Source organism: Lynx rufus, unplaced genomic scaffold (genome assembly GCF_022079265.1).
Source record: "Lynx rufus isolate CCGP_SWC_20201006 ecotype Redwood Valley unplaced genomic scaffold, mLynRuf1.p SCAF_6, whole genome shotgun sequence".
Taxonomy (NCBI): Eukaryota; Metazoa; Chordata; class Mammalia; order Carnivora; family Felidae; genus Lynx; species Lynx rufus.
This window is the reverse complement of record NW_025814878.1, coordinates 137,635,203-137,655,752: the sequence shown is the minus strand read 5'-3', so window position 1 is coordinate 137,655,752 and position 20,550 is coordinate 137,635,203. Positions and strand designations below refer to the sequence as shown.

General features: G+C 42.6%; 1 protein-coding gene across 1 annotated transcript in view; it reads right to left on the bottom strand.

The window, feature by feature from the left end:
* Positions 1-19,326, bottom strand: part of CDKAL1 (CDK5 regulatory subunit associated protein 1 like 1) — a 664,701-nt gene extending 645,375 nt beyond the window's left edge. The window contains exons 1-2 of the mRNA XM_047101748.1: positions 19,240-19,326; positions 18,390-18,433 (exon numbers count right to left, since the gene is read on the bottom strand). The gene's annotated coding sequence lies outside the window, so the exon portion shown is untranslated. The remainder of the gene's footprint in view (positions 1-18,389; positions 18,434-19,239) is intronic.
* Positions 19,327-20,550: the final 1,224 nt, after the last annotated feature.

The window sequence follows — 20,550 nt, the reverse complement described above, 5'->3', positions numbered from 1 at the left end:
TCTTCCTTATCCATCCTACTAAGTACAATGAAAACTATGGGCATTATACATAAAATAAGCATCAGAAGACTCTGAGAGGTAGAGAGAAGGCTGACTGACCGGGGACCCTGGAACCCAAGGAACAACACAATGGTGAGTTACTTGGGGTTTCTTTCGCCTCCTCTATCCCAGACTTGGAGCTGAAGAAGCCAGCAACCCAGAATTGCTAACAGAGACAGACAACAAAAGCACCCCCAAAAAAAACCTGTTCTCTTTTCAAAGAACCAGAAAAGGGACAGTCTAGCAAGACAAAACTTTTAGACAACCATTCTACCCCATAAAACAAAACAAAGCCCCACAAAACACAAAACTACAGTCCCACCTCCTAACTTCTACTTTCATGAGGCTGTAACGAGGCACCCCACCCTACCCCACCAGGGCAGAACCAGAGGAGGCCATGTAGGAACCCTGGACTTGCCAACCAGCCGACCAAACAGTAAGGAACCCCCACCCCACCACAGTCAGTCAAGACCAAACTGATGTACAAGTTTATAGTTATATTCCTATCACAATCCAAGCAAGATGTTTTGTAGACATAGATAAGATTGTTGTAAAATTTATGTGGAATCGTTTAAAAAAAAAAAAAAGTAACATCTGAAACAATTGTGAGAAAAGAAGAGTGGGAGGAATTGAGCCACCCGATTTGAAGACTTATACAGCTAGAATAATCAAGACTGTGCGGTGTTGGTGGGTGAGCAGAAGTATGAATCAACAGAACAGAACAGAACAGAGAACCGGAAAGAGACCCACACAAATATGCTCAAGCGACTTTTCACAAAAGTACAAAAGCAATTCAGTAAAAGAAAGATAACCTTTCCATTAGTGCTGGAGCAATGGGACATTTACAGACAAAAACTGAACCCCAATCTAAGTTTCACACCTTATACAAAAATTAACGCAAAATGTATCATGAACTTAAATGTAAAACGTAAAACTATAAACTTTTAGGAAAAACTGTAAGAGAAAATCTTCTAGACCTAGAGCTAGGTGAGGAATTCTTGGGCCGGATACCAAAAGCATGATCCATAAAAAGAAAAATTAATCAATCCAGACACCATCAAAACTTCAAACCTTTGCTCTGCAAAAGACCCGTTTAAGAGAGGACAAAAAGTCAAGCTACAGGGGCGCCTGGGTGGCTCAGCCAGTTAAGCGTCTGACTTTGGCTCAGATCCTGATCTTATGGTTCATGAGTTCGAGTCCCACATCAGGTTTATAAACCCCTCCCCCACCCATTCTCTCTCTCTCTCTCTCTCTTTCTCTCTCTCTCTCACTCCTTCCCTCTCCCTCTCTCTCTCTCTGTGAAAATAAATAAACATCAAAAAAAAATGTTAAAGAAAAAGTCAAGCTACAGAGTGGGAGAAAATTTTTGCAAACCACCACTTATCTGACAAAGGACTGGTATCTAGAATTCAAAACACAGTTTTAAAAAATCCAATTGGAAAATGGATGAAAGACAAAGACATTTCACCAGAGAGGATAGAAAGAAGGCAAGTAGCACACAGCATTACTAGCCGCCAGAGAAACAAACTCCAACCACAATAAGGTATCACTACACACCTATCAGAATGGTTAAAATAAAAAAAAAAACAGTGACAGCACTAAACCCTGACAAGGATGCAGAGAAACTGGACCACTCCTACAATCCTAGGGGGAATATAAAACGGCACGGTCACTCTGGAAAACAGCTCAGCATCTTCTTAAAAAACCAACCATGGAACTCCCATGTTACTTCTGAGGGTTTATCCGAGAGAAATAAAGACTTACATTTCCACAAAAATCTAAACCCAAATGCTTACAGCAACTGCTTTGTCCAAACGTGCAGACACCCACATGCCCTAAACCGCAGTATGGCTGCACCAGGGAATACTACTCAGCGATTAAAAAAAAAAAAAGGAAAAGTGCCACTGATTCTCCAGGGAATCATGCTGCCGTGAATACAGCCGCTCCCGAAAGCTTACGGGCTCTATGGTTACATGTTTATAACATCCTTGAGCCTGAAATAACAAAATTACAGAAATGGGGAACACAACAGAGGTCACCAGGGATTGAGGAGAGGATGGGGCAGGAGAGAAGGGAAGGCCACTAGCCACGGTCAACAGGAGAGGTCCTTGGGGAGATGGAAACGTCCTCCGTCCTGACCAGATCAATGTCCGTATCCCGGGTGTGACACTCACAGTTTTGCAAGACGTTACCACTGGGGAAACCTGGACCAGCCATACAGCATATCCACACAACTTTTACTGCTGTAAGGAAATCTGTAACTATGTTAAAATACAATGATTAAGGGGGGAGAAAATCACCTGGGAAGAAAAAGGAATGTACACTCGAGTACATTTACTGACAGTGCGGCTGCTACTTCTACCACGTCCAGGCATGAAACAAGTGCTTCACGGGTCACCTCACTGACCACTCACAACTCGTGCTTCTGGTGGTGTTACCGCCCTCCCTTTAGACAGCCAGGAAGCACACGGAAGCTCGCTCACCCCAAGATCAACAACAATCCCAGGCCAACGAGCCCCAGCCCGTGGCCTGAGCAGCCCTCTGCTGCGGACTTCACGTAGCGACGACCACGGTGCCTCACCCGGGTCGCCCAAACCAGTGTCAGGATCCCGATACTCTCCGCTGCTCTCAGGCCCCTCCCTCCAAAGAATCTCCCCTCTCCCACCTGCCAGATCCCCATCTCTCCACGCACAGCTTTCAATTAACAAACCAGCTTTCCAGGCAGGATCTTTTTGTGCCCTTGACTGCAGTGAGGTCTTTACAACTGGGACGAATTATGCCCAGTGAGTCCAACCCCCGTTCAAAGCTCAGCCAATTTTACATCGTTAGTCATAACAAAAGATCAGAAATAATCTAACCTGATAAAGACCAGCTGAGCTACAGTTAACAAGGATAGGACATGGTCAAGGTGAGGCTGTCAATCACAGGCCTCCTCCTTCCCTAGACACAGGAATGGGGCCCGTGACCCAAGCCTGCACAGTAACCCATCTTCCTGGCCACCATAACCGGTTCAGGTTTGGACATGACAAGCCCAGACCATGAGGATCATTAGGAGGACTTGTGTGCCAGAGCCAACAGAAGAGGTGGCTTCCCTTCCCACTGAAGTGGCCAAGGGGGGAGGACGTCAGCCTGCGGATGCCAGGGGCCATGCTGCCTGCCACAGGGCAGAAACGACCTAGGGAATGAAGCCTAACATGAGCTGGAGACAGAAAGAGCCACACTGACATTATCTGTGCACCTGGTTCAAAGCCCTGCTCGGCCCGTCTTGTGAGCCGGTCAGTTTCCCTTTGTGGCTTAAATGAGTTTAAACTGGGTTTTCCGCTCTTGCAAACAAGAGCCCTGCCCAACTCAGCAAACTAGATAAGGAAAAATGAACCAGGTTAGTCTTTCTGAAATGGGTTCTATTTATTTGAAAGACCATCTACCAGTGAAAAAATCATTCTGTGGTCAAAAAAATTCAGGAAATTCTGCTTCCTTACAGACTGCCAGTACGCATTAGGGCAAAGACTGAAAAACTGCAGTGAAGAAACTAAAACTCATTTATCTTGGGAATTTTCTGAAAATTAGTTTCTCATAGATCTCCTCTTCATGAGGCTAAAGATGGTGCCAAAAACAGAAGGCCTGAGTGAAGCAGGCCCTCAGATCCTCTCCCCCACTCTGCACACATGGAAAACTTCCTTCTTTTACAGGGAGATGGTCCATGGACTCTGCCCAGCAATGTTACTATGAATGAACAGCCCACCCTCCCAAGAACAGCCCTTCCACTCTGACTTCCTCAAGCACAGAAGCCCAGCAGTGGCCGCTCTTCCGGCATCGTCACCGTCTCTCTACTCAATCATTACTGCCTAGATACAAACATGCTGCTATTTCTCCCACTGAAAAAACAAAAACCTTATCTTGAACCCACCTCCTCCATGTACTATCTCACTCACATTTCTCTCCCTTAAAGTAACACTGCTTGTCTCTTGGCAATGATGTGGATGGAGCCAGAAAGTATTATACTAAGTGAAGTAAGTCAGCCCGAGAAAAGATAAATACCGTGTGATTTCACTCATCAGTGGAATTTAAGAAACAAAGCAAAAGGAAAGAAAAGAGATGAAGAGGCAAACCAAGAAATGGGTTCTTAATGCTAGGGAACACACTGATGGTTCCCGGAGGGCAGGCGGGTGGGGGACGGGTGAAACAGGAGATGGGGAATAAGGAGAGCACATGTGCTGAGCACAGGGTGTCGTGGAAGTGTTGAATCACTCACTGTACACCTGAAACTAATCTTACACTGTATGTTAACTATCCTGGAATTAAAACAAAAACTTAACCAAAAAAAGAGGGGCACCTAGGTGGCTCAGTCAGTTAAGTGTCCCACTTAGGCTCAGATCACGACCTTACTGCTCGGGAGTTTGAGCCCCTCGTTGGGCTCTGTGCTGACAGCTCGGAGCCTGGAGGCCGCTTCAGATTCTGTCTCAGTCTCTCTGCCCCTCCCCTGCTCGTGCTCGCTCGCTCTCTCTCTCTCTCTCTCAAATATAAAACGTTAAAAAATTTTAAAAACTCAACAAAAAAAAGAAAGAAAAAGTCCTGCAAGTTCCAATGCAAGAGGATGACGTAGGAAGACTCTGAAACTCACCTCCTCCACAGAACACACCAAATTACGCCTATTAATAGAACAATTCCTCCTGAAGAACTGAGGGCTGACTGAGCAGCTACACAACAACCAAAGACAGAACAGCTAGAGATGGAGATACAGTGACAAAGGGAATGCCCACCCTGACACCGTGCACTGCAGTGGGGAAGGACAGTACTGAGAAACCAGGAGATCCTTCTGTCCTTGGGCCCAGGAAAAAAACCCCACAGTTTAACAGAGCAACTAGCATATAAGAGAGGCAACGCCAGACCTCCGCCAAGCAGCAGAAGAGCTGCAGGAAAGCGCCAGGACAGAGGGACTGGAGGACGGAGAACGACACATTAATGCTCCCACCCCACCTAAAAAGCCTAGACTGGAACAGGGTCAGGCACCACGACAGGCAGGTCCAATTCTCCCAACAGACTGTGCCTTCTGCCAGCCCAGGGTCTGCGAGCCCACACCAGCCCTAGAAGAAAAGCCGCGGTTTGAAAGGGTGGACCAAGTGTGGGAATGCTCTCTCCCTCTCCACGTCAAAACACCAGACTGTAGAAGGGTCTGGCTGCCCTCAGAGGCAGATTCCAACACGGAAACTGGAGGGTCTGGATGGCGTAACTGGTGGGAGTGGTCATCACAGGGACTTTGTGACCTCAGCAAGCCCAGGACCCACAAGTCCACACCAGCCGTCCTAGGTTACTGGGGCAAAGAAAACAAGCTACAGTTCTGTGTTTTATGTGTGTTTTAATTTTTACTGGGTTTTTTTTAACTTTTTAAAATTTGTCTTGTTTTATTATGTTTTTCTTTTTGGTTTTGTCCTTGTTCTCTTTTTTCTTTTCTCCTTTTATTATTTTTTCTTCTTTAAATTCTTTTTTCTTTAATCTTTCTTTTAAAAGCCATGGTTTTGGGGCACCTGGGTGGCTCAGTCGGTTAAGCATCTGACTTCGGCTCAGGTCTCGATCCTGCAGTTCGTGGGTTCGAGCCCCAGGTCGGGCTCCGTGCTGACAGCTCAGAGCCTGGAGCCTGCTTCGGATTCTGGGTCTCCCCCTCTCTCTCTGCCCTTCCTCTGCCTGTGTCCTCTCTCTCTCTCTCTCTTAAAAATAATCAAACATTTAAAAATTTTAAAAAAAAGCCATGGTTTAAAATTTTTAAGTTTATTAACTTATTTGGGGGAGAAAGAGAGAGAGACAGAGAGAGCAAGCATGCATACGAGTCGGGGAAGGACAGCAAGAGGGGGAGAGAGAATTCCAAGCAGGCTCCACACTGTCAGCACAGAGCCCAATGCAGGGCTCGAACTCACAAACCGTGAGACCATGACCTGCGCCAAGAACAAGAGTCAGATGCTCAACCGACTGCACCACCCAGGTGTCCCTAAAAAGCCAGTTTAAAGGAGTGAAAGAGTACAGTTAAAAGAGTAACTAAGCACATATGGACACAGCTCCAGCCAGCACAAGTCAGCAAGCATACCCAGTCTGCATAGGGTCTCCATACACAAGACCAGTCTTTCAACTTTTGGAGAAATAACCATTTTGCCTAATCCATAGAAACAAACACAAAAAGTTAAGCAAAATGGAGAAACAGAAGAATATGTTCTAAAAGAATAAAAGAAAAGAAAAAGCCTCAGTAAAAGAATTAAATGCAACAGATTTAAGCAGTATGCCTGATAATGAATTTAAAGCAATGATTGTAAAGGTCCTCAGTGGGCTGGAGAAAAGACTGGAAGAGCTCAGTCAGACCTTCAAGAAAGAGATAGAAAATATTAAAAAGAACCAATCCGACATAAAGAATACAACAACCCTAATAAAAACCACACTAGAAGGAATCAACAGTATGTTAGAGGATGCAGAAGAACATATCAGCAATCTCAAAGGGTAATGGAGGGCACACAAGCTGAACAGCAATGAGAATACAATTTTTATAAAATGAAAAGTTTAAGAGATCTTTGGATAACATCAAGCAAACAGACATTCACATTACAGGGGTCTCAGAAGAAAGAGAAAGGTTCTGAAAACTTATTCGAAGAAGTAAAAACTGAAAACTTCCCTAATCTAAAGAGGGAAATAGACATCCGGGTCCAAAAAGCAGAGTTCCAAACAAGAAGAACCCGAGGAGGTCCACAACATAGCACATAATAATTAAAATGTCAAGGTTAAAAAAGAGAGAATCCTGGGGCGCCTGGGTGGCGCAGTCGGTTAAGCGTCCGACTTCAGCCAGGTCACGATCTTGCGGTCCGTGAGTTCGAGCCCCGCGTCAGGCTCTGGGCTGATGGCTCAGAGCCTGGAGCCTGTTTCCGATTCTGTGTGTGTCTCTCTCTCTCTGCCCCTCCCCCGTTCATGCTCTGTCTCTCTCTGTCCCAAAAAATAAATAAACGTTGAAAAAAAAAAAAAGAGAGAATCCTAAAAGCAGCAAGAGAGAAACAAAAAGTTCCCTAAAAGGGAAACCCCATAAGGCTATCAGCTGATTGTTCAGCAGAAATTCTGCAGGCCAGAAGAGCAAGGCGTGATATATTCAAAGCACTGAAAGGAAAAAACCCACAACCAAGAATACTCTACCTAACAAGATTATCATTCAGATTTAAAGGAAAGAAACAGTTTTCCTGACAAACAAAAGTTAAAGGAGTTTATCACCACTAAACCGTGCCTCACAAAGAACGTAAAAGGGACTTGTTTAAGTGGAAAAGAAATGGCCAATTAGACATAAGAAAAAGATGCAAAATATGACAACATATACAGAAAATGTGCAGAAGGGAGTAAAAAGAGAAGGCGAAAAAGAAAAAGGAAAATGATTTTCCGTTTGTTTTTTTCTAGAATGTGTTTGAACTTAAATGACCATCAAATTATTTTTGAGACAGAGAGAGACAGAGCATGAAAGGGGGAGGGGCAGAGAGAGGAGGAGACACAGAATCGGAAGCAGGCTCCAGGCTCTGAGCCGTCAGCCCAGAGCCCGACACGGGGCTCGAACTCACGGACTGCGAGATCGTGACGTGAGCTGAAGTCGGACGCTTAACCGACTGCACCACCCAGGCGCCCCTAATGACCATCAAATTAATATGAACTGCTCTTTACTTAGCATGCTATATATGAATGAACTTCATGGTAACCACAAACTCAACCTATGATAGGTACACAAGAAATAAAGAGAGAGAAGGCCAAACAAAATCTCGAGGAAACAGAGCAAAAGAAAGGAACAAAGAACTACAAAACAGCCAGAAAACGGAATTTTTAAATAGCAATACACACCTATCAATAATTACTTTAAATGTAAATGGCCTAAATGCTCCAATCAAGACACAGAGAATGTTTAAAAAAAAGAAAAACAGGGGCACCTGGGTGGCTCAGTCACTTAAGCGGCCGACTTCGACTCAGGTCATGATCTCGCGGTCCGGTCCGTGAGTTCGGGCCCCGCGTCGGGCTCTGTCCTGACAGCTCAGAGCCTGGAGCCTGTTTCAGATTCTGTGTCTCCCTCTCTCTGACCCTCCCCCATTCATGCTTTGTCTCTCTCTGTCTCAAAAAACGTTAAAAAATAAAAATTAAAAAATAAAAAAAATAAAAAAACAAAAAAAACAAGACCCACTGTACATCACCTACAAGAGACTCACCTTAGATCTAAAGACACACACAGACTACAAGCAAAGGAGTGCTAAAACATTCACCATGCACATGGGAGCAAAAGAAGAAGAAAAAAAAAAAAAAAAAGCCAGGGTACTAATACTCCTACCAGACAAAATAGGCTTCTTTAAAGCAAACACTGTTAAAGAGACAAAAAAGGGCACTGGCATTACATACATAATGATAAAAGGATCAATCCAGCAAGAGAATATAACAATTGTAAGTATCTATGCACCCAACACTGGAGCACATAAATAGGTAAAACAAATAGTAACAGACATAAGGAGAGAAATTAACAGTAATACAACAATAGAGGACTTTAACACCTCACTTACATCAATGGATTGATCATCCAGACAGAAAATCAGTAAGGAAAGAATGTGTTTGAATGATACACTGGAGCAGATGGATATAACATACACAGAATATTCCATCCAAAATAACAGAATACACATTCTTTTCAAGTGTACATGGAATATTCTCCAGGATAGTAGGTCATAAACACAAGCCTCAGTAAATTTAAAAAGACTGAAATCATACCATGCATCTTTTCCAACTATAATGGTATAAAACTAGAAACAAATTACAAGAAAAAAACTGGAAAAAACACAAACACATGAAGACTAAACAACATGCCACTAAACAACCAATGGGTCAAGAAATCAAAGAAAAAATTTTAAACATACATGGAGACAAATGAAAACGAAAACACAACAGTCCAAAATCTATGGGACACACAGGAAGTAGTCCTTAAAGAGAAATATATAGCCATATAGGCCTACCTCAAGAAACAAAAAACTCAATCTAACTTTATGCCTAAAGGAACTAAAAAAAGAACAAAGCCCAAAATGAGTAGAAGAAAGGATATAATAAAGATCAGAGCAGAAATAAATGATGTAGAGACTAAAATAACAATAGGAAAAAAATCAATGAAACCAAGAGCTGGTTCTTGAAAAGATAAAATTGAAAAACTTTTAACCAGACTTATCAAGAAAAAAAGGTGAAAGGATTCAAATAAATGAGAAACAAGAGAGAAGTGACAACTCATATCACAATACAAAGGGTTATAAGAGAATACTATGAAAATTATATGGCACCAAATTGAACAACCTAGAAGAAATAAACTCCTAGAAACATACATCTTCCAAAACTGTACCAAGAAAAAATAGAAAATCTGAATAAACTAGGGAGCCTGGGTGGCTCAGTCAGTTGAGTATCCAACTCTTGATTTTGGTTCAGGTCATGATCCCAGAGTCATGGGATCAAGCCCTGTGTTGGGCTCCACGCAGAGCATGAAGCCTGCCTAAGATTCTCTGTCTCTCTCTCCTTCTACCTCTCCCTCACTAACATCCTCTCTCTCTCTCTCTCTCTCTCTCAAATAAAAAAAAAAGATAATTTAAAAAAGAAAGGAATAGACCGATTACAAGTAATGAAATTAAATTGGTAACCAAAAAACTACCAAAAAATAAAAATACAAGACCAGTGAATTCTATCAGACATTTAAAGAACAATTAATACCGATGCTCCTCCAATTATTCCAAAATATAGAAGAGGAAGGAAAGCTTCCAAATACATTCTATGAGGCCAGCATTACCCTGATACCAAAACCAAACACACCACAGAAAGAGAAAACTACAGGCCAATATTCCTGATGAACAGAGATGCAAAAATCCTCAACAAAATATTAGCAAGCCTCATACAACAATACATTAAAAAGATCATTCACCTTGATCAGATGGGACTTATTCCTAGGACGCCAGGATGATTCAATATTCACAAACCAATTCACATCATGAACCATATCAACAAAACAAAGAATAAAAATCATATGATCACCGCAATAGATACAGAAAAAGTATCTGATAAGATTCAACATACATCCATGATAAAAAACTCTCAACAAAATGGAATTGGAGGGAACATACCTAAACATAAGAAAGACCATATATGAAAAACCCACAGCTAACACCATCCTCAATGGTGAAAAACTGTGAGCTTTCCCTCTAAGGTCAGAAACTAGACAAGGACATCCACTCTCACCACTTCTCTCAACATAGTCCTGGAAGTCCCAGCCACAGGAATCACACTAGAAAATGACACAAGGGGCATCTATATTGGTAAAGAAGAAGTTAAGCTTGTCACTACTCACAGATGACATGATACTATACACAGAAAATCCTAAAGACTCCACCAAAAAACTACTAGAAGTACTAAATGAATTCAGTATAGTGGCAAGACACAAAGTGAATACCAGAAATCAGTAGCATTTCTTTACACTAAAATCATAGAAGAGAAAAAAGAGAAAGACCTGTATACAAAGGGTTCTCACACTGAAAACTGTGAGACACTAATGAGAGAAACTGAAAATGACATAAACAAATGGAGAGATATTCCATACTCATGGACTGGAAGAATTAATATTGTCAAAATATCCATATTACCCAAAGAAATTTAATAAAGATTCAATGCAATCTCTATTAAAATGCCAAAAGCATTTTCTGCAAAACCATAACAAATAACAATGAAATCTGTATGGAACCAAAGAAGACTCCAAATAGCCAAAGCAATCCTGAGAAAGAAGAACAAAACTGGAGTTATCACAATTCCAGATTTTAAGAGGTACTACAAAGCTGTAATAATTAAACAGTATGGTACTGGCCCAAAAACAGACACATAGATCAACACAACAGGACAGAGATGCCAGAAATAAACCCACATTTATATGGTCAACTAATCTATGACAAAGGAGGCAGGAATATACAATGGGGAAAAGACAGTCTTTTCAACAAATGGTGCTGGGAAACTGGACAGCTACACATAAAATAAAGAAACTAGACCACTTTTTTACACCATACATAAAAATAAACTCAATATGGATTAAAGAACTCAATGTGAGACCTGTAACCATAAAAATCCTAGAAGCCAACACAGGCAGCTATTTCTCTAACATCAGCCAAAGCAACATTCTTCTAGATACATCTCCAAAGGCAAGGGAAACAAAAGCAAAACCAAACCACTGGAACTATGTCAAATGAAATGTTTTTGCACAACAAAGGAAACTGTCAACAAAACAGAAAGACAACCTACTGAAGGGGGAAGATGTCTGCAAATGATATATCCGATACAGGGTTAACACAAATATATAAAAAACTACAATTCAACACCAAAAAGAAAAAAAAATAATCCAATTAAAAATGGACAGAAAGGGGCGCCTGGGTGGCGCAGTCGGTTAAGCATCCGACTTCAGCCAGGTCACGATCTCGCGGTCCGTGAGTTCGAGCCCCGCGTCAGGCTCTGGGCTGACAGCTCAGAGCCTGGAGCCTGTTTCGGATTCTGTGTCTCCCTCTCTCTCTGCCCCTCCCCCGTTCATGCTCTGTCTCTCTCTGTCCCAAAAATAAATAAACGTTGAAAAAAAAAAAAAAATGGACAGAAAACCTGAACAGGCATTTTTCCAAAGATATAAAGACGGCCAACAGACACATGAAACAATGCTCAATATCACTAATCATCAGGGAAATGCAAACCAAAATCACAAAGAGATATCACCTCACACCTGTTAGAATGGCTAAACTCAAAAAGACAAGCATTAACAAGTGTGGGCAAGGATGTGAAGAAAAAGGAACCCTCATGTGCTGTTGGTGGGAATGTAAATTGGTGCAGACACCATGGAAAACAGTATGGAGGTTCCTGAAAAAATTAAAAATAGATGATCTAATAATTCCACTATCAGGTATTTAGCCAGGGAAAACGAAAACACTAATTCGAAAAGATATGTGCAGCCCTATGTTCACTGCAGCATTATGAACAACGGCCAAGACATGGAAGCCATCTATGTGTGCATCAGTAGGCTAACGGACAAGGAAAATGCAGTATACACACACGATGGAATATTACACAGCTATAAAAAGGATGACACTGTGCCGTTTGAGACAACATGGATGGACCTAGCAGGTATCACACTAAGTGAAATAAGTCAGCCTGAGAAAGACAAACGCCATATGATTCTACTCATAAATTCCATCTAAAAAATAAACAAATAAACAAAAAGCAGAATCAGAACTATAAACACAGAGAACAAGCTGATGGTTGCCAGCGGGGAAGGTGGTAGGGGACTGGGCAAGATGGGAGAAGGGCAAATTGGGAGATCAGGCCTCCGGTTATGAAATAAGTCATGGGAGAAAAGCAAAAGCGTAAGGAATACAGTCAATGACACCATAATAGCCAAGTAACGGGAAAGACGGTAGCTACACTTGTGGTGAACATAGCATAATGTATAAACCTGACAAATCACTAAGTTGTATACCTGAAACTAATGTAACATTGTGGGTCAACTATACTCAAAAAATATAAAATAAAATAAAAATACCTTGCAAGAGCTGTCGACACGTATAGTTTCTGATCTCTGCCCCCACCCCCCCCCGCTCCATTATCTCATGAACCAGGCTTTCACCCCCACCTTTCCACCAAAATTGCCTGTCGTGATGTCAGTGACTTCCAACGATACATACAATCATAGATATTCAATCATCTTATAGGACCCTCTCTGCAGCACTTGGCATACTGACCATTCTCTCCTTACGGTACTTTCTTCACTGACTTCCGGGACCCCACGATCTGTGGGATCTTCTCCTACCATGTCAGCCACACCCCAAGTCTCCTTTGCTGGCTCCTCCTCCTCTCTCCCACTTCCCAACGTCGAAATGCCCCCATGAATCTGGGGACCACCCCATCCGATTTCATCTAGTTCCGTGACCTTGAAATACCAACTGCAGATGCTTCTATAACCACCCCCAGACCTCCCCTGAACTTCAGACTCAAATGTCCAGCTGCCTGCTCAATTCCACACCCCTGCCTGAATGTCGAACAGTTGTTTCAAACCTAAGTCAAAACCAGAACTCTTGACTCTCCCCACCCAACCGCACACACATCCACCACATCACACCCCGCCACCTCACACACCACCACCACCATCATCTCACACACATCACCGTCATCACCACCACCACCATCACACCAGACCCTCTCAAAACTCTCCCCATCTCGTTTAAAGGCAATCCCAACCTTGTACCTGCTCCAGGCAAAAATCGTGGTGTCATCCCTGACTCCTTCCTTCACCCTACATCCAATGCACCAACAAAATCCTGCTGGCTCTATTTTAAAATATATTTTCTGGGGCGCCTGGGTGGCTCAGTCGGTTGAGCTGCCGACTTCGGCTCAGGTCATGAACTCGCAGTTCGTGAGTTTGAGCCCCGCGTCGGGCTCTGTGCTGACAGCTCAGAGCCTGGAGCCTGCTTCAGATTCTGTGTCTCCCTCTCTCTAACGCTTCCCGCTCATGTTCTGTCTCTGTCTCTCAAAAATTAATAAACATCAAAAAGAAAATTTTTTTAACTAATAAAATATATTTTCAGAATCTATTTCTAACTGTACCCATTGCCACATTCTTGGTCCAAACCAACATCCACTCTTGCGTGGATTATTGCCATAGTTAGTCTCCCTGCTACTATCCTTAATTCGCAAAGGACATTTTCAGCCCAGGAGCCAGGGATCCTTTAAAACCTAACTTCATCTCAAGCTTCAGATCAAAACCTGCCAATGGTATTCCCTCTGAGAGTAAAAAAAAAACAAAATCAGTGCAAAGACCTGCAAGGACCTACATAATCGGCCTCCTGTCACCTCTCTGACTCTATCTCCTACCATCCCCTCTTCTCCTTGCATGACACATGGGCTCCTTGCTAGCTCACAGCCACCAGGTACACTCACCCCAGGGTCTCAGTGTTGCCTGGATGCCTCAGGGCTTTGCTCAGAGACCACCAGTGAAATCTTCCCGGGCAACTCCCACCTCACCACATATACACACACTTGCTACTCCCCTTCCCTGCCCTGTTCCTCGACCACAGCATCTCATACCTGCTTCGATGTTTTCATTACTTGGTTAACATCTACGTCTTTCTACTAGAAGATGTACTCCACAAAGGTAAAAGTTTCTGTGTGCTCTGTCCACTGTGTTATCCCCTCTGGTGCCTCAAACTACATCTAGCACATTGCAGGTTCTCAATAATTTTTTTTTTTTTTTTTTTTTACTACAGATGACCCAGTCTAACAAGAGACGGCCCGTGGCTACCCGCTCTGTCCTGACTATACTAAACCTTTTCCATATTCTCTGAGTATGCCAAACTAGTTTCTGACTCCAAGGGCTCCACACTTGCTTTTTTTTCTGCCTGGAATATCATCCCCCAAATAGCTGTATGGCTTGCTGTCCACTTCTCTATTCAAATGACACCTCCTGGGAGAGGCCCTTCCTAACCACCACATCGAAGACAACCACACAGAGACCAAGCATCCACACACACTCACACTGACCTCCAACCTGACACTGTAACTGCAGAACAGAACTCCATCTCTCTCACCACAGTGTCACCTCCATCAGGAAAAAAGGCATTACCTCGTGTTCACCACTGTCTCTGTGACACCTACAACAATGCCCAGCACAGAGCAGGCAAACAGTATCTGTTGACCAAATGAATGAATAAATAAGATGCACAAGGTAAATTTAGCTCATCTTTCTTATACTGGATTGGAATCTAAAGCAAACACCTAATAACCCTCAGAGTTTCTTCTACCACTGTTAGTCTATGAAATAAAGAGGCTAAATGAGAAAGGCTAAGACAGGTACTGCCTTCAAATGTTACTAAAGAACTAGTGAAGGACTGTGAATTAAAGGACACATTAAAAGCCATACTTTTTTAATTACACTTTTTACACCCCATATAGCCCTGTGTATTGATTGATTCAAGGAAGGGAAAGGAATGGAGAAAGAAAGAGGAGAGGAGACATACAACATCATGCAGTACAGGGAGTAGGAAACATTGCTAAGCCTCTCATCTTATAGAACTGAAATCCAAAGAAGCAAAAAGATGTGCACACCAACCGAGTTACATTTAGAACCCAGGCCTCAATGCCAAGCCCCCCCAACTATAGTTCTGCCTCATTGGCAAAGCCCAAACAACGCAAGAGTCTAATGTGATGCGAAGAAATAAACATATTCCGGGAAAAAAAAGGGGCGGGGGCAAAGGAAAAACAGGCCTTCAAGAAATGCAAATAGCCAATAAGCACTGGAAATAATGCTCAAGCACACTAATAGTGAGTGTTTAAACAATAAATTATTTTTTTGTCTACCCCACTGATAAAAAAAAAAAAAGACGGACAAAACCCTATTGTTGGCCGAAAGCACGGTAAAGCTGGTTTATTCTTTCCGGAAGTCTTCCTAGCAATACATATCAAACTTTAAACCATATATATACCCTTTTCTAAAATGTTTATTTTGAGAGAGAGCACACACGCACTTGCGCATGAATAAGGGAGTGGAGAGAAAAAGAAAAGAATCCCAAGCAGGCTCCATGCTGTCAGCGCAGAGCCCAACATGGGGCTCCAGCTCCCAAACCATGAGATCATGACCTGAGCCAAAATCAAGAGTGAGCCACCCAGGCTCCCCAAGACATATACAGTATATCCTGTGATCCATCAATTCCATTTCTAGAAATTCAATTTAGAGAAACAAAGGAGAACAAATATAAAGCAGAGGATCGTAAATCTGACTGCATAAGGACTTGAACCATCTCATAACTATTTGTAAAGCTTTTCCTTCCAACAAACTGGTAGAACCGTTAGCCCTCAGAAATTTGTAAATGAGTAAGAAGGAAATGAAAGTCTGAGACTAAAAAGAAACAAGACAACATTGAAAGGAAACAACAGATCATACAGTTTTTTTCTCAAAAGGCTGAGGAATTCAAGTTTGATGAAGGGAATATAAATCGTCAGTGAAAAGGGAGATACTGAAAATGTTAGGAAAAATATATAAAGCAATATCCTATAGTAGTGTTATTTGCATTTGAGATTTATTAGGAGAGTTTTTATAGTATCAAATACCCAGGTCCCATTCTGAATTATAATCTCCAAGGAGTGGAATATAAGGACATAAACTTAAAGCTTGCCCAGATGATTCCACTACACATCCCTGATTGAGAACCATCATTCTCCCAGACAGAGATTCTCAACCTTTTTTTTTTTTTTTTTTAGCGTTTATTTATTGAGAGACAGAAAGAGAGAGAGGTCAAACAGGGAAGAGCAGAGAGAGGGGAAGACACAGATTCTGAAGCTTGAGTGCTCATTGCATTCACCTGAGGAGCTTTTGAAAACTACCGGCAACTGAGCCCCAGGGCAACTCAATCAATCAAGGGGAACAGGGGCACCTAGCTAGCTGAGTAGGTAAAGCATGCAGCTCTTGGCCTCTCAGTCTTGAATTCAAGCCCCAAGCTAGGAGTAGAGATTGCTTTAAAAAAAAAAAAAATGGGGGAACAGAGCCTGGAGATTGATACTATTTTTTAAACCTTCTAGTAATTCTTACATGTGTAACCACATTGTGAACCAAAGTCCTACACCAGTAGTTTTCATAGTTCGTGGTTCCCAGATCAGCATGATTAGCACCACTGGGAAACTCGGGAGAGATGAAAATTCCCAGGCCCCACGCCAGACCTACTGAATCAGATACTCTGAGTAAAGCCCAGCAATCTATAACAAGCCTCCAGGCGATCTTGATGTGCACTAAAGTTTGAAAATCTTTATCCTAGAGTTACTCTTTCATAAAAATCATCGAGGGGCGCCTGGGTGGCGCAGTCGGTTAAGCGTCCGACTTCAGCCAGGTCACGATCTCACGGTCCGTGAGTTCGAGCCCCGCGTCGGGCTCTGGGCTGATGGCTCAGAGCCTGGAGCCTGTTTCCGATTCTGTGTCTCCCTCTCTCTCTGCCCCTCCCCCGTTCATGCTCTGCCTCTCTCTGTCCCAAAAATAAATAAACGTTGAAAAAAAAAAAATTTAAAAAAAAAAAATCATCGAGGGGCGCCTGGGTGGCGCAGTCGGTTAAGCGTCCGACTTCAGCCAGGTCACGATCTCGCGGTCCGTGAATTCGAGCCCCACGTCAGGCTCTGGGCTGATGGCTCAGAGCCTGGAGCCTGTTTCCGATTCTGTGTCTCCCTCTCTCTCTGCCCTCCCCCGTTCATGCTCTGTCTCTCTCTGTCCCAAAAATAAATAAACGTTGAAAAAAAAAATCATCGAGAATGTTCATCAAAAATATACTACCTCATCAGCTGATTTCAACCAGGGTGCCAAAAAAAAATTTAATGGGGGGAAAGAACAATCCACATGCAATGAAAGAAGCCGAAGCCCTTCCTCACATTACATACAAAACTTAACTGAAAACGGACCACAGACCTAAATTTAAAAGCGAACACAATAAAACTCTTAGAAGAAAATATAGATGTAAATCTGCGTGATGTTAGATTAAGCATTATTCCTTCCTTAGTTATGACACCAAGAGCACAAACAACAAAAAAAACTGGACTTCAGCAAAATTAAAAATGTATATGCTTGAAAGAACACCAGCAAGAAAGTGAAAAGACAACTCATACAACAGGAGAAAGTATCTAGAAATTACATGTCTGATAAACATCTAGTACCAGAATACAGTGAGTACACAAGTCAACAATAAAAAGACAAACAACCCAATGTAAAATATGACAAAAGAGATGAGTACACAGGTCTCCAAAGGTATACAAATGGCCAATAAACCCATGAGAAGATGTCAATATCATTACCTATAAGGGAAATGCAAATCAAAACCACAATGAGATACCACTTCATACACACCAGGATGGCTAAAATAAATAATAACAACAACAGCACTGACAAAGATGAATATATATTAGATCATCCAGAAAGAGAAAAGAATACAGGGCCAAGCCTTGAGGAACTCCAAATTTAACTGCCAAAAAGAAGACAACCAGCCTATCACAGAGACTAAGAAGCAGCAACCAGAAAAGGAGAAAATCAGTAAGGGATAGAAGGCAAAGGAAGACAGCATGTCAAAGAGGCCAACAAGGTCTGTGCTGCTGAATGTACAAAAAAGGCTGAAATTAATGAAAATGTCTCTTAGATTTACTGATCTGGCATGATATGGAGACGATGGCATTTCCAGATAATGATGGTGACAGCATTACTGAGACGCTAGACTGCCTTTGTGAACATCCCAATGTGGAACACTTTATTCAAGCATAAAAGGTTTGAAATAAATAAGTACCTTGATTATCTGCAATCAGTCTTAAATCCTCTGGAAAGAGAAGTCTGGAAAATAAAAACTCATTAGAAAAAGCGAGCTCCCAACAAGTTCACAAAACCACATAAGGGCTCTTTAAAACTACTTAACAGGGATTAGACTTCATAAAAGAGAGCTTTCTACAGCCAAGTTAATGATGTTCCACACTACTTCCAACTCCTTACTGACTGGGTCAGTGTGTTTACATCCACCGAATTTGCCACGATGGTGACCCAGCGTCTGGCCACAGTAATAAACACTGCCCAGCACTACAACACGTCTGCGTGATTCAATTAATACCAGCTACAAAATAGGGATTAGGCAGTGAGGGACGTATCCAGATCACCTTCCACCAGAAAAACACGTGGCGTCCCGAGATTCAGAGAGAGGTTTTATGAGTATAAAAAGGAACAAGAGTGAAAAATCAAGCCACTGGCTCTTCCGGCCAACTGCTGTTTCAATTCTTGAGGTACAGCTCTGTGAAAGCTACCGAACTGCGAACGCCTCGTCCCCATCCATCACACAAATTCAGCGCAAGTGGGAAAACGAATGAAATTAGATTTGACAATAAGGGACGAGTTCCTTTAAATATTCCTCGCAGCCCTGCAGCACGCAACGCCAACCACTCTGTCCTCACTTCTGGCAGCGCTCCCCGCCTCCCAATTCCCTGACCCCAGCTGGCAAGTCCCGTTTCAACTACGAAACAAGCCAGCAAACGGCCCGAGAAAGGCCGAAACGGGGGAAACCAGGCTCCGCCATTAAAGGAGCTCTAGCCACACTCCGCCCCACACTGATCCCCCCGCCACCCTTACCCAGAGGTCAGGGAATAACACACCAGTCCAAAGTGAGAGGATCCACACGCCGTTCTGCGGATACGGGAAACACTTTAGATGGAGCTCGCCATGACACTTACGTCCCGCCACGTTTATTTGCGCATGCTCCAAGACGGTGGCCGGGAGAGGGCAAACTGCCTCATCGCTGAAAGCGCGAGTTCAGGTCTAACTTGCTTGGGTAAAGATTACAGTTAGAATTTTTTTGGTTGCAAGAGCGAAATTAGACGCCAGAATCTCAGGTTCTTAGAATCGCTTAACAGCTATCTTCTGAGCTCTTACTATGTGTCTGGCACCATATTAAGCTCTTAACATTTATTATTATTATTATTAATTATTATTATTATTATTATTATTATTACTTTACAAAAGGGGAAACAGGGAGTGTAAGTACTTGCCTAAAGTTACTCTGCTAGTAGTGGCAATCCTCTGTGCTGAATTCAATTCTGAAAGAACCTGCTATTTTCATTTCATTTTACTTGCTTCCTCAACCTTTTGTGAAATGAGGTCATACTGGAGAGGAGAGTAGAATAGGACAAAGAACAATTTGATTAAACAATATAGATCATTTAACACCAAGAAAGAAGGGTTTTTTTATCCATTAGAAGACAGTGTAGCGCCAAATATTAAGGCAGTTTAGCAGAGAAAGAGAACTTTCGTGGAGTATACTGATTCTGACCTAGTTCCCTTGTAAGTGTTAGCTCACGTTATTATGTTTTACCCAGGACACTGTGCTTGACCTTGTTTACCAGAAGAGCATCTCCTCTTTCAAAAATGAAGACAATTCGCCATGAGCAAGAAGTCAGAAATCATGAGCTTTGTTTCTAGTGTGATTCCTTCTAATTACAATACCACCCTCTGCTCACCATTTCCATGAAAAAAATCCAAACTGTGACCTAGAGTCCTCTGCAGTCCTTACCCAGCTGAATTAGAATTGCCTGTTTATGTTGTCGCATCTCTTTTACTGTAATCCCACTGCCTAGCACATAATCTTGCACTTAATGGCGTCTCCATCAGTATACCTTGAATGAATGAATGGATGGATGAATGACTCCACCCCTTTCCCCCCAAGATCTAGTTGAGTTCAGGTAAAGAGACTTTATTGAGTGCACACCACATGATCTCAAGCACTGTGCTCGTTGCAGAACTAGAAAGGAAAAAAGAGACAAGCCGCTACCACTATTTCAGGCTGCTGAATACAGTTTCGGTGGAGAAGAGCAATGGCTGAGGAAGATGAATGCACGCGGACCAGTGGAGCCCAAGGGGGAGGTTCTTCTTTTTGCATGAGGGGGTCTAGACTCCCCACAACAGAAGTG